The sequence below is a fragment of the Callithrix jacchus genome, chromosome 10 (assembly GCF_049354715.1).
Source record: "Callithrix jacchus isolate 240 chromosome 10, calJac240_pri, whole genome shotgun sequence".
NCBI classification, from domain to species: Eukaryota; Metazoa; Chordata; class Mammalia; order Primates; family Cebidae; genus Callithrix; species Callithrix jacchus.
Window position 1 is genome coordinate 20,156,078 of NC_133511.1, and position 14,813 is coordinate 20,170,890.

The 14,813-nt window shown below is 55.3% G+C and overlaps 1 protein-coding gene across 13 annotated transcripts in view; it reads left to right on the forward strand.

The window, feature by feature from the left end:
- The first annotated feature begins 2,888 nt into the window (after window positions 1–2,888).
- GRIK4 (glutamate ionotropic receptor kainate type subunit 4) overlaps window positions 2,889–14,813 on the forward strand; it is a 489,633-nt gene continuing 477,708 nt past the window's right edge. For all 13 annotated transcript variants that reach the window (XR_013523083.1, XM_078339710.1, XM_078339708.1 and 10 more), the window contains exon 1: window positions 2,889–3,037. The gene's annotated coding sequence lies outside the window, so the exon portion shown is untranslated. The remainder of the gene's footprint in view (window positions 3,038–14,813) is intronic.

Sequence of the window (14,813 nt, forward strand, 5' to 3'; positions counted from 1 at the left end):
CACCGAGGGTGTGAAGGGGTGAAGCTGTTTTAGAGACATCTCTCTGGCAGCCATTTGTGGACATATTGGAGGGAGCCAATCTAAAGGCAGGGAGACCAGCTAGAAGGCCGCTGCAATAGTTTCTAAGACCTAGTGACATGATATGATGGCATGTGCCACTCAGGGTGAGAACAAGTGTGCCTCAGTTGGCCCCATTTATGCAGTGGGGTCATTATGAACATGTGATGAACCTTCAAAATGACAATCAGAAAAGACATGGCAGGTACATTTAAGATCAAATATTCTTCTTAGTGAATATACCAGAAGCAAATAGATGGAAGAAACTAAAGATAAATCTAAGAGAACCAATTCTTTCCCGTGGGCTCCGGCCACCAGGAGCTTGGAGCCACGAGACTGAATCATGATGCCCAAGCACAATGAACCCTGTCCATTCTGCACAGCATGGCTGCTGGCCGTGAGGGATGTTTCAAATGAGAGGTTCTAGAGGTGGGAGCCCCCTTTCCCAACCCTTCTGTGTTTTCATTCAAGGCAGCAGCTTCAAGTAGATCAGCGGGGCCAGCCTCGAGGCTTTCTGACATTCTCTCCCTGCAGCTTCCAAAAAGATCTAGACTGACCTTCCCACCCCTGGAGCTGAGCTTGGGAAGTTAGCTTGCCTGGAATTGAATTTTGATTAATAAGTGATGCTGAAATTCAGTAGTAACAAATGTGGAGAGCCAGTACTGAGTATCCCAAAGAACCCAACAGCTTGCAGCAACTGGTGACAGGAGAGTAGGCAGGGGACAACAAGCCTGGGGCTAGTGGCAGGCTTCTCCACCGGCAGACTTCTCTGACATTGTTGCCCATCCTGTGACTGGTAGGGGCTCTCTTCTTCTAGGGGCAGAGGTCTTAAGAAAGAAAAAGAAAGTCAGAACCATTCTTGCAGGAAGGAGAGGAAACGAGGGCCCTCACGAGGCCAAAGCCAGGGCTATCTCCAGAGCCATCAGCAATCTCTCTGACCTGCTGAAAGCTCCTCCCTACTTCCCTGGTTAATAGGATGAGCTCACCAGGCAAAAGAATATGATGAAGCATTTCACTTATATAGTATTTTTCTTTCCAAACACTTAATAAGCCTCTCTTGTCTCGCTGATCTTGCATTCTTCCAGTGAAGGGGCCAGGGATCTATGCTTGGCATTTCAGAGTTTGAGCGGCTTGAGAGATCATCTAGTCTTCTTCCCTCTCTTCTAGAGATGTGGAAACTGAAGTCCAGGGAAGTGAAATAGGTTGCTGGGATCATAGGGATGCCTCTCCCTCCTTCCAGCCCCCGCACACTTTTGCTAGGCTCATGCTGCTGTTCTGTCCGTTTTGCACGTGTTCCAGAGTGGGGCAAGGGAGTTGGAATTAGAAATTGGTTTTGTGTAGCCCTTCACCCCAGCATGTGACTGGCTAACAGGTGGTCCTAAACCTTAACAGGTTTCAGATCCTCTGTAAAATGGGATTAGTGTCACCTCAACACCTACCTTGCAAAGTTGATTACTGGCAATCACACTTGTGTAAGTGGTGTAGTCTTGGCAAACAGTAAGTGCTAAATAATGTCTGGCTGGAGGAATGGGGCCCCGTTTCCATATGGCATTCATCCAGCCAGTGTATGGAGCTGGGGGAGGGATAGACACGACTCCTGAGGTCCAGATCCTCCATGAAGCAGGAAGCCCAGCACCCACCCAGGCTAGCCAGCCAGCGTTGCCTGGGGAATGCAACGTACCGAACAGTCAATAGTCCCGATAGTGTACCTCATGCCTGAGACCTGACCAGGGACGTCTGTGAGCAAACCCTTCACAGAGAGCTTCATGAGATTGTGGGAGTGCTGATGACTGGGTGTGGGGGTACAGGCCACTGAAGGTGAGAGGGCTGGTGTGATCAGTTTGGTGGTCTGACAAAGACAGAGATACTGCGGGTTGGATAGGAGAGAGCTAATAGCTTCGAGGGGGTCATGCGTCCCTTGCACCTCCTCCTATTTCCCCAGGACCCCCTCTTCGCCCAGCCTCCTCTTGAGGGCAGCTCTGTTGTCTTAGGATGAATCACGGGGTACTGAAATGAACTGCCTGCCAGAAAGCGGGGTTGCCTCCTGGGTCCTGCCACTTCCTCTCCTTGTGTTCTCAGCCTGGTCCCTTCACCTCTCCTAGCCTCAGGATCTTCATGGGTAACAGATGACGCTCCTCCCAAGATATTGGTATGCGTACAGTAGTGCCCTGGACCGACCCCATGCAAGCTGTTGCTCTTCAGCCTCCTCTACAAGGTGGTTGGTCTCTTCCCGTGAAACCTCCAGCTCTCTCCATCTTCCGCACCCCTGAGGCCGCAGTCTCTTCTGTAACGGGGCACGCTCGTCTCCTGCGCTGTTCCCCGATCGCCACCAGGAGGCGCCCCTTGCTCGCTGAAGCCGGTCGGGCTAATAACTCCTCGGGGCCGGGGCGGGCTGCCCCTTTGCGCAGGGCGGTGGAGGGTGCGGGCTGCGCCGGGCTCCCCACCTGAGGTCGGTACCTCGAAGCGCCCGCTCGGCCGCGCGCCCCTTGCCCCAGCCCAGCGCCGCTCCCCAACCGGGCGCCTCCAGCTCGGCCCCGGCCCCCGGGCGGCAGCAAGTTTGCCCCCGGCCGCGCGGACCCGCGCCCGCCCCTCGCGCCGCCGCCCCCGCCGTTCACGCAGATCCACCGTCCCCGCGCCTGGGCTACCCGGCGAGGCTCTAAGGGGCACAGGGGGGCGTGCGGCTGCCCCCGGGGCGCCGGCCGGGCCCCGAAGGGGCGCCCCCCCGGCCGGCCGAGCGCGGGGCCGTCGCAGTTCCCCGGCTGTCCGCCGGGCGGCGCCCCGTGCCTCACCGCGCTCCTCCCGCGCTCCCCGCGCCGGGCTCGCTCGCAGCCGGACACAGACTCTGCCTTCAGCTGCCGGCGGATCGGGCTGGAGCCGCCGTGGCTGCTGCGGAAGAGAAAAAAACGGCGAGCAGCAGCCCCGCGGCCGGCCCAGCAGCGCCCGGCCCACGGCACAGCCCCCGGAGTGCGGAGCCGCCCAGGTAAGGGCAGGGGCCCCCAGCGGCGCCCCCGGGCCCGCTCCCTGCGCTGCCCCCGCGCCCCCGAGTTCCCTCCGCGCGGGCCCCTCCCGCACCCGAACCCCGACTTCTGACGTCTCCGCCGCTCCTGCCCTCGGGGGCTCGGCCCCGCACCCCTGCCACGGCCCCCGCCTCCGCGTCCTCCTCCCCGCTCCCACCTCCCTCCAGCCCGGTCCCTGGCACTCCGGTCCCTGCGTCTCTGGATTCGCCGCCGAACCCCCACCGCTCTGCTCCCGTAGTTCCTCCAGTCTCCATCCCGGTCCGTCTCCCTCCCTCCGCATCCCTTCCCCGGGCTCGCCGTCCTCCCGCTCTGGTCCTCACCCTCGCCGTACAACTCCCAGCCCTGCCTCTGCCCCCTGCAGGGATGACGGGCCCCTTCCCAGCCTGGCGCGTCTTCCCCACACCTCATCACCCTCCGCTTCTCCCAGCGCCGCTGTTCCCGGGCTACAGCTCCCCATCCCGGCTCAGCTCTGCATCCCACCAAGCCCCCTCCCCCTCCCCTCACTGCCATCTGCCTCGACTGCCCCCTGCCCCTGCACTGGACTCCGGCCACCACCACACCCCCCACCCTGCATGCCGTCTTGCTTGGGGGAACCAGCGTCCTATCAGAAATGACCCTCTTTCCCGGGGCAAATGGGGTTCCCACCCATCCCACCCTAGTTCACCCGAGTGGGAAGTGAGGGAGAAACTCCAGAGACCTGCATTGGGTGCGTGATGGGGGAGGGGGCTGGGGCGGAGGGGGAGGGGAGCTGATTGAGATTCTCTCCAGTGAGGACTGGCAGAGCTGTGCACTCCGACCTGGCCGGGGTGGAGGGCGTGCAGGCAACAGCTGGGACAGGGGGTTCAAGGCACTGAGAGCACCTGTGTCTCTTTCCCTGGCTCCCTTGAGCTGAGCAAAGTGAGGGGAGGAGTTGGAGCCTGGGGAGAGTTGGCTGAGGCCTTGCGGTGGTGGAGGAGGTGGCGGAGGGGGCTGGGCCCCTGGTGCCTTTGGCCCGTCTGCCTGGCAGTGGTGGGGCAATGCGGGCCGAGCCACTCCCGGGCTGGACCTTGGGCTGCGTGGCTCTTGGCATCTGTACTTGATGCTGCCATCTTCCTCTTGGTGGTGTTGTCTGGTGATGCCACGCGGTGCCACCTCCCTGCCTCCCTCCAGTGGCTCTCCTGGGCATGTCTCCCAAGGGTCTGGGTTGTCTGGAAAGAGGAGGGGCCCTGTGGGCACAGCTGGGCCCTTTTGCCAGGCAGTGTGCAGCTGTCAAGACCAGGCCAAGAGGTCTGAGGGCTGGTCAGGAGGACTGAGCCCTGCCAGGAACAAAGAACTACCTTCACTTCCACTCCCTATGGGTCACCTGGGTGATAGTGACACTTCTAGGAGCACCTGGAAACTACGGGTGTGGTAGCCCGGGGGAGAGAGACCGCCTGGGTTGGCAGTGGGCGTCTGAGAGACAAATCCGGTTCTGCCTTACTCCCTGAGCATGTGCCTGAATGGTCAGGGGTGGGGGACCCGGTGAGGTTGACTGTGTTCCGGTCCCACCAGGGACGGGAGTCCCTGGAATTCCACTGGGCGTCATGATGCTGGCTTTATTTGCTGAAGCCGCAGCTCAGGCTTCATCATTAATCAGGTTTATTATTTTTCTCACTGGCTGGATGTGTTCCTCAAGGTCACGACCCTTCAGAGAGTTAATCTAATATGCACACATTACAGTGTCTGGGATTGTTTAATTTTCCATATTTTGTTCATTCCTTGTGGCCCGGCCTTGCCCACCACCCTCCTGCCGGCCTCACCAGCTCCACCCCGCTGCCCTCCTCTGGACCTGCCACCTGAAACCCAGAAGCAGCACTGGTCCCTCCAGGTGGGGGAGAGGCGGATACTCATGAGGGGAGGTTGGGAGGAGATCTTGGTTTTCTGTGTTTTCCGCATCCCCCCATCTGGGCATCTTCATCGGTGGCTGTTGTCTTCCCCAGCACTGAAAGTTCTTCTGAGAGCCCGGGTCAGCTTCGAGGTCTGATTTCCAGTTTGGTTTTCCCTTAGGATGGAGAGGGAACTTTAGTACCAGCAGAGAGGCAGAGACTCTAGGAGAAGGTCCCAGCTGCAGGGAATCAGGGTGTCCAGGAGAGGGGAGCTCAGCTGCTTCTGAGGTGGTTCTCAGCCATGCAGAGATGGAAGGGAGGAGAGGGGGACCGGCCCTGGGAGGGGAGAGACTGCTCAGAAAGCAGGAGGAGCAGCGAGGTGGAAGCTGGCCTTCGTGTGGCTGGCGAGGGTGGGCAGTGCTGAGTGTGTGTGGGAGCGACGCAGCTCTTGATGCTTCTGCGTAGTACTAATCCCTTATGTGTGTATGGGGTTCTGCACTGTTTCCGATGCCTCTCAGAACAATTACTTCATTTGATCTCTGCTACAGTCCTGCGAGCGTCTCATCACTCCTCACAGGCAACCTTATAAGGAGGCACTAATGACCCAACAGAAACTGAGGCTCAGAGAGGCTGGATGCCTTATCCAAGGCTCCACAGCGGGGTCCCAGGCCTCTGGATTCTCAGTCCAGTGCTGATGGGCAGGTTCCTGTTGCTTTTTAAGGTGTCAGCCATTCAGTCCTCAGAAAGCCCATCCTCGGCCCAGCCCACTCCTCAGTTCATCCCCTTCACCCTCTCCAGGCCTGGTGGTCTTTGCTCTGCAGTCTCCTTAGCCTTAGACTGGTTGCCTGGGCGTCCCGCCACCCCCCAGACCCAACTGACCACCCCCCACCCCGAGTGGGTACTGCCTCTTGCCTCCCCCTTGTGGAGAGAGCTGCTAGGTTCCCCCAGGCACGCAGCCGGGGTGCCTAGGGCACCCGCCTTCCCTCTCTCTGGTGCCTTAGGCCTCAGCCCACTCAGTTCTTTTGGGCACTTCAAGTGTCCACTCTGACCTTTACTTCCCCACTGCCGTGGTCCTCATTTGGGCGTTTGGCTGTTCACTCTGAATTATTATACTGACAGCTTCCTCGCTGGGCCTCTGGCCTCTGTTTCCAGCCAACTGGCTGCTGGGCCTGTCTTCTTACAGAGGGTGGTGCTTCGCACAAGGGACCCTGTCTCAGCAGACCTCAGTGGCCTGCGGGCTGCTGAATATAGGCAAATACCTTCTAATATGCATTGGAAGTGAAGGTCCTCTGCATGCCGGCCCCAACTTTACATCATACCGTGGTGTCTGCCATGATCCTGTCCCCCCTCCCCCTGGCACTGTGTGCCCTCACCCTCGCCCTTAGCATTTCCTTCTCTTTTCCTCCCACCCACATCTTGACCAGCCTTTGAGGTGCTGCTCCAGCTACCAAGTGGCAGGCAGACCTGGGTTCCTATCCTCAAATCACTCCCTGAGTGACCTTGGACAAGTCACCTCACCTCTCTGAGCCTCACTGCCCTCACCTGTAAAATGGGGGTAATCTCACCTGCTTCAGAGGGTTGGCAGCATGGAATGTGAGTGGGAGCCTGATGTGTCTGATGTGAAGGGCGCCTGCGTGGGTGTCAAGGGCGCATTCTCTGGGTGGCCTCCTGCTGCCCTCCCTCTGTGTGGGCTGGCGGAGCCCCCTGCTCCTGCCTGGGTTTGGTAATCATCTGCCTGTGTGTCTCCCCACCCAGACGGCAGATCTCTGGAGGAGCAAGGCGTTTGGCTGACACCTTTTCACATTCTCTGACTCTCAACGGAGCGAGGCTGTTCTTCAGCATCCTGTAAATCGGGCCTGTTCGTAGTAAGGACATAAGAAATAATTGTTGCTTGATTATAACATTCTGTTACATAAAATAGGGTATGCCTTACATTTAGCAAATCCAATATGAACAAAAAACCTTATGGCACAGTCGCAGAATGGGTGAATTATGGGAAGGAAGGACAGAAAGAATCAATTTAACATTGTATTGACTGCGAACTCTGCTGGTTTCGCTCAATCAGTCCAGCTACCCTGAGAGTTAGCTGTGGGCATCACCTTTTGCACAGAGGGGGATGGGAATCCCAGGGGTTCACACACTCTGTGCCACATCCAAGACTGGTGAGTGCTGCAAGACCCCAGCTTCTTCCCCTACACTTGGGCATCCTTTGCTTTAAAAGGTGAGAGAGAGACACTTTTTGATATCATGGATTTTCTTTGAACAACTGAGTCCTTGGCGAGGCATGGTGGCTCATGCCTGTAACCCCAGCACTTTGGGAGGCTGAGGTGGACGGATCATGAGGTCAGGAGTTCAAGATCAGCCTGGTCATCATAGTGAAATCCCGCCTCTACTAAAAATACAAAAATTACCCTGGTGTGGTGGCACGCACCTATAATCCCAGCTGCTTGGGAGGCTGAGGCAGGAGAATCGCTTGAACACGGGAGTCTGAGGTTGCAGTGAGCCGAGACCGAGCCACTGCATTCCAGCCTGGGCAACAAAGTGAGACTCAGTCTCAAAAAGAAAACCCCAAAAAACAAAAAACAGTGGAGCACTGAAGTCATTTACACAGAGCCCAGCAGGGATGGGGTGGTTGTGGAGTCCCCTGGTGGGGAGCAGGACCCTCCTCTCCTGCAGGGCGATAGTTTGGGTGCATAGCACACCAAGACACCGACTCTCTGGGAACATGGCGTGTGTGTTGACTGCACCTGCCGGCAGCATTCAGACCTGGCAGGAGCTGGCAGGCGTGTTGAGGGATGGGAGAGGGAAGACTCACAGTGAGAAGGCTAAGGGGCTGCGCGGCAGGATGAGGGGAGAGAGGACGATCTGAGGATTGAGCCCTCGGGCACAGTGGACAGGGCAAGGGAGGTGAGTCTGAGTGCAGCAGAAGTCTGGGGTCAGGAAGCAGTGGAGCGTCACAGTGGACGGGTGCGTAGAACTGCTGGAATCCAAGAGGACATTGACCACAGGCTTAGGGGAGCTGGTGAAGGTTTGTGGGCAGAGGAGTGCTGTGCAGAAGCCCAGGTTAAGGGCTGGGGCCTGGGTGCCAGTGACAGTGAGGCGAAACGGGGGTAATCTTGAATGACATTTCCAAGAACAGCAGAGCGAGCTGACAGATTGGATGCAGCAGATGAAGGAGCAGGAAGTGTCGGAGATAACTTAGAGATTTCCAGTGCTGGGGACCAGGGGGAATGGCGATGCGAAGGGAATAAGGAAGACGGAGGGGAAAGTGGGTCTGAGGGAAAGCTGACAGTGCGCCTGGATGTGCTGTGCCTGTGAGGAGAGGCCTGGAGCCACCCGGGCTTGTCTAGGGCTGCGGGGTTCCTGGGCAGCAGTCACTGTGTGGTCTTGTGCAGGAGCAAGCCTGGGGCAGGTGCTGCGGGGGGCCGGCTCTAAGGCCTCTCGCATGCCTCGATCTCGCCTCCCCAGCCTCCTGCCAGCTCGCCACCCTCCCTCCATGGTACTGGGACTATGGTGTCTGATACTGCCGTGAAGTTCCTCTGTTTGTGCCTGTCATCACCAGGGACCGAGCATGGAGCTCCCGTCCAAATGGGCAGGGCCTTGTTGGCTTTCTCACTGAGGTATCCCTAGTGCTTGCACAGAGCAGGTGTTAAGTCAATATTTATCCCATTTAAGGGACCTCAACTCACATTTAACAGACGCTTGTTACAGAGATAAATTCAGAGGCTGCGGAGGGTGAAGAGCAGCCGGGCAGTGGGGGCTGTGTGGCCTTAGGCTTCCTGGAATGAGGTGGCTCAGGCTTTTGGTGTGTCCCCCTCCTCTCTTCTGTGTCCAGCCTCTCGGTGTCTGCTTGTGTTGTCAAAGTGAGGCAAACGGTGCCCCGACCTGTGCACCCTCATCTCCCACCTAAAGTTGGAGAGCAGAGGGACCCAAGTGGTGAGGGTAATAGGTGTGCCAAGCTTCGGGGTGTCGGGAGAGGGGACGCAGATGCCTGAGTGCCAAGTCACATGGGAATATCAGGAAGGGGCCAGGCTAGGATTACTGCCTCAGTGTTCTCTCTATAAACAAAGGCATAGAATAAACTCTACTTCACAGAGTTCCCAGTTGACTGTGATAATCCTGTGAAGGCCCTGGGGTCTCTGCCACAGCCTCCGGGAGGGAGCGGCTCGGAGCGGGGAGGGGCTAGCCCTTAGGACAGAGGCGTCGTAGTGGTGGTCTGGGAGCATGACTGGAGAGTAGACACAGGTTTAGAATCGGAGTTTAAGGGCCAGAGTTAAAGAGGAGGATTTAATAGAATGAGAAATCAATAGCCCAGAGGAGGTTAAGATGTGTAAGTGAGAGGCTGGCCGCAAGGCACACTTCATAAAAAAGAAAAGTTTAAGAAGGCGTGGAAGATGGGGCACATCTGGGGGCAGGGGAAGCCCGTGTTGGCTGGTTTCTGCTCTCCCTGTTCTCCAGCCTGGGGAGGCTGCCGAGAAGGGAGGCTACATTCCAGGAATGCTCAGGTAGCCTGTGTGGGAACCTCCATTGCTCCGCCTAAGGCTGTGGTGCAGTGGCTGGCCTGGCCACTTCCAGATCAGATGCACAGGACAAATTCCAGCTCTTCCAGTTCCCTCAGTATTGGGCACAAAGCTGTACAAGCCCAGCCCGGCCTCCGTGGCTCTCAGCAGCTGTGCTGAGCACCCAGTCCGTGGCAGCAGGTGTTATATGTAGTCATTATTGTGTTACATCCTCATAGCATCTCTCCTAGCCCAGCCCAGTTCCTAAGGCTCTATGGAATAGTGTCCCTAGAAAGACTGGTGAAAAGCTGGGAGTTAGGGTGGCAGCAAAGCTATTTTTTTTTTTTTTAACTCAGAAAAGTCTACAGTGGGTTTAGTCCAAGCCTCAGAGAGAATAAGGGCCCCAAGCTCAGGGTGTTTAAGTCACTCGTTCAAGCAGTGTAGCAGGGGAGTGGCAGAGCTGCAGCATAAGCCCAGGGCTCCAGGCTTCCCAGCTTGTGTCTCTTTTTTTTTTTCCCCCTGAGATGGAGTCTGGCTCTGTCACCCAGGCTGGAGAGCAAGGGTGTGTTCTTGGCTCGTTGCAACCTCTGCCTCCACGGTTCAAACGATTATCCTGCCTCAGCCTCCTGAGTAGCTGGGATTATAGGCACCCACCACCACGCCTGGCTAATTTTTGTATTTTCAGTAAAGACAGTGTTTCACCATGTTGGTCAGGCTGGTCTTGAACTCCTGACCTCAGGTGATCTGCCTGCCTCAGCCTCCCATAGTGCTGGGATTACAGGCATGAGCCACCATGCCTGGCCTAGCCTGTCTTTTACTGGGTCTTGTGGCCCTCCATGCAGGAACGAGAGGGCCAGAAAAGAGAGGCTTCAACAAATTGTTCGGTCCATTGCAGCATCCAAACAAAATCGGACTAGAGCTAAGCAGGTGGGTGATTTTGATTCTTTAAGGTGCTAGTCTGTAGGCTCCTTGGGGACATGGATAGGGCCTTGTGGTTTGTCTCAAACACTAGGCTGACATAGGTGTGAATTCAACAATGATGATGATGATAATAATAGCTAATAATTATTCAGTGCTTATTATGTGCTAAGTACAATGCGAAGTGCTTTCCGTATATTATCTCAATCTTCTTAATGGCTGCTGCGAACTGAAGGTTGGTGTTCCCCTAGAATTCATGTTGAAATCTTAACCCCCAGTGATAGTATTAAGAGGTGGGTGTTTGGGAGGAGATTAAGTCATGGGGTAAAGCCCTCATGAATGAGATTATGGCCTTAAATAGAGAACTCACAAAGCCCCTCGCCTCACCCACTGTGTGAGCACACAGTGAGGAGGCCCCGACGATGAACCCTCACGCGACACAGAATCTGCCAGCACCTTGATCTCGGGCTTTCCTGCATCCAGAACTGTGAGAAATAGACTTCTATTGTTTACCAGCAGTTTACGGTATATTGTTACAGCAGCCCAAGTGCACTGCGATAATGACATTAAGGTTAGTATACCCATTTTACAGATGAGGAAGCTGAGATTCAGAGTAGATGATTCATTAGCCTGAAGTCCCACAGCTAGTAAGAAGCAGAGTTGAAAGTGCACCAAGGCAGCATGATTCAGGCTCTCGTGGGAAATCCTTTGTGTGCACGCATGCATGCTTATGGGTGGCACAAGTGTATGTGGAATATGTACCGATCCCTTCCTAATTCCTGGACTCTACCTCTGGTTGCCTCGATACTCTCACTACTGCTTCTTCTTCTTTTTTTTTTTGAGACAAAGTCTCGCTCCATTGCCCAGGCTGGAGTACGATCTCTGCTCACTGCCACCTCTGCCTCCCAGGTTCAAGCATTCTCCTGCCTCAGCCTCCCCAGTAGCTGGGATTACAGGCACCCACCATCACACCTGGCTAATTTTTGTATTTTTAGTGGAGACGGGGTTTCACCATGTTGGCCAGGCTGGTCTCGATCTCATGGCCTCAGGTGATCTACCTGCCTCAGCTTCCCAAAGTGCTTGGATCAGAGACAGGAACCACCCCACCGGCCCCCTCACGGCTACTTCTATGCTTCTATTTCCTTATCTCTTAGGCAAGGAGGCCAATGCTCACTTCCAGAACTGGCACCCTCAAGCCCCAGTCTCAGACCGTGCAGCCATCAGCAGGCATGGAGAACGAGCTGTGGCACCTCCATGCGTTCTGGGACTCATCTTTCCTTGGCCTGTCCCTTTGACCCTTGGGTGAAAGGGTCACTGGCAGTATTGGGGAAATGATTAAAGAACTACCCCCTGAATCGTATGCCATTCTTTTCCACCATGAAGGCTATCCAGGCAAGGGCCCGCTGTGGGGGCAGGAAGAAGGCGGTGGCATAAAGCATTGATGAGACCTTCTCCTGAGGTGCTGAGTCTGAGCACTGACTGGTGCTCAGGTGAGGCAGGACTCCTGGAGGTTAAAAGTAGCCTTTCCCCCGCAGGACCAACTGGGCTTGTATCCACCATCTCCTCCAAGAGCCTGGCTGGTTGGCCTGGTCACCCCGGGTTAGTAGCTGGAGATGAGCAGGAGTGGAATCTGACTGGGGTCTTGGACTCAGCAGCAGCAGCAGCAGAATAGGAAGTCTCCTTGGAAGAAACCCGATGGTAGCATTGCTAGGGTCGTGGTCGTTATTGCAACTGACAGCATCTCCCCTAGCCTTGTTTGGTTTCTAAGCTCACAACAGAACAGTGTCCTAGCATGGTTGGTGATGGGATGGAAACTGGAACATCTCTCTTTTTGGAGGCAGCAGAGGCATCTTCAGGATTAAAGAAGACAAGAGTGGGTTTGCGCGGGGGCGTGGGGTGTGCAGAAGACCCTGTAGAGTTATTTCCAGGTGGGAGGTCAGCACAACTTTGCCCTGTGCTGAAGCTGCAATGCCATTTTCTTTTTCTTTTTTTTTGAGACAGAGTCTTACTGCGTCACCAGGCATGAGGCTGGAATGCAGTGGCGTGACCTCGGCTAACTGCAACCTCCACCTCCCGGGTTCAAGCAGTTCTCCTGCCTCAGCCTCCCAGGTAGCTGGCCATTTTCTCTTTTTGTTTTGTTTTATTTTGTGTTTCGTTTGTTTTGAGACAAAGTCTCACTCTGTCACCCAGGCTGGAGTGCAGTGGCACAATTACAGCTCACTGTAGCCTCAACCTCCTGGGTCCAACTGATCCTCCCAATAGCTGGGACTACAAGTATGCACCACCACGCTTGGAGAATATTTTGATTTTTTGTAGAGATGGAGTCTCACTGTGTTATCCAGGCTGGACTCAAACTCCTGGGCTCAAGGGATCCCCGATGTTGGCCTTCAAAAGTGCTGGGATTATAGGTGTGCATCATCATGCCCGACCCACAGTGCTGCTTTCTGATGGTAGTCACATGCCCAAAGGCTTACTAGGTTTTGGTGATTTGTGACCTTTCTCGCAAAGAGCTCAGAGGGCCATGAGAGGCAGTGGGTGGTTACAATTATTGTCTCAGACTCTCAGAATTTTAGTAACTAGCTGAAAGACATATAGTTATTTGATTGGGAAGTTGGAGCTGTTCTCAGGACTCCTGCCCCCTGCCCAGGGCTGTGTCTGCTACCCTGCGCCTTCCAGTCCGTGCAGTGGTAGAGCCAGCGGTCCCTGGGAACACCTGCTGTTCCCAAGGTAGAGAATGTCACATGGAAGAAAGGAACATTTGTCAGGTAATGATAATGCCTTTTGTATTGCTGGGAAAACTGAAGCCCAGGGAGGTTAAATGAATCCTAGAATCTCATTCTTGAAGGAACTCGAGATCATTGCACTGGACCTCCTACCTGAGCTTTGATTATCTCCCATGGGTGGCTATCGGATCTCAGCTGCTGCTGCCTTCTCCTCTTCTGCCTCTTTCTCCATTTTCCCCTCACCACGTTCCAGGCACTGTTCTAGATGCTTTCTATGTACTAAAGTTGATTCTCCAGCCAACCCTATGAAGTAGGTACTGTTGTCTCACTTTACAAATGAGGAAATAGACCTACAGAGGTTATGTAGCCTGCCCAAGATGACACATGGGTCAAGGGATACAGCCAGGATATGAATTGAGGCAGCCTGGGCCATGCTCTGGAATGCTACTAAGGCAGGCCGTCCCTGAGTTGGGCAGCTGTGAAAAGAGGGAGCACATGAAAGCACCCAGTGCCCTGCCCGGCATAGAGAAGATGCTCAGTCGATGTGGGTGACTTCTAAACATACCCGGAGGTTTTACCTGAGACTGAGCCAGATTGACCTCCCGTGGGTCTTCTTTTTTTCTGAGATGGAGTCTCATTCTGTTGCCCAGGCTGGAGTACAGTGGCGTGATCTCGGTTCACTGCAATCTCTACCTCCTGGGTTCCAGGGATTCCTCTGTCTCAGCCTCCCAAGTAGTTGGGATTACAGGTGTGCACCACCACACCAGGCTAATTTTTGTATTTTTTGTAGAGATGGGGTTTCACCATGTTGGCCAGGCTGGTCTTAAACTACTGATCTCAGGTAATCCCGCCTGCCTCGGCCTCCCAAAATGCTGAGATTACAAACGTGAGCCACCGTGCCCAGCCCCCATAGGTCTTCGTTCTGTACCTTCCTTGGAACCCCATTCCAGCCTTCTGAATGTGAAGCTACCTAATGAAGAGGAAGCAAAGCCAGCTCTCAGTCTCCTCCTACCTGAGTTTCCAAGACTTCCCCAAACTGAAATCCCCTGGCCAAGAAGATGACAGCCTGCGGGGGCTCAGAGACATATCCAAGGCTGGGACTTGCCTCATGAAGGAGATAGATCCTTGGCCACAGGGCTGCACTGAGGATTGTCACACATCCGTTTGTTAGCACGTGTTTCCAGAGTGCCTCCTATGTGCCAGGCATAGTCACGGAGCAGCACAGGTGGGCCCATCCCAAGGCTAAGCCCTTAACAAATGTGCGCGCAGATGCCTGCGGGATCTGTCAGGTACTAGTTTGGGTGTGGGGTCCTGGGGGCAGTAGTCTGAGGACTAGGGAACTGCTGCTTCTCATCTGCTCCTAGGAGGCTGGGTGGGGATGCGGACACCCCATGTGGGGGCCAACATTTCAGTTGCCCCAAATCTAAGAGCATACAGTGAGCAGCTAGATGGAGGAAGCACACCAGTTTATTTATGCAGAAATAGCACCAGCCGACTCTCCTTTGAAAAGTGAGACTCCTGCCAGAGTCCAGAGTAAATAGGCCGGAACATGAGATCTGCCAGGTGGGGTGCAAATTGGCAGTAAACAAAGCAGTCGGGCTGTCGGAGTAGTAGAAGTCAGCTGAGAAAGTGCATTTCTCCTGCATGGAGCTGTGGGTGGCAGCTGCTGGGCTCTGTCTTCCCCTCAGCTCCTTTGGGGAGGGGAGTAGGACGGGGGATGTCAAGAGCTTGACCTTGGGCTCTAGGGGTGGAGGA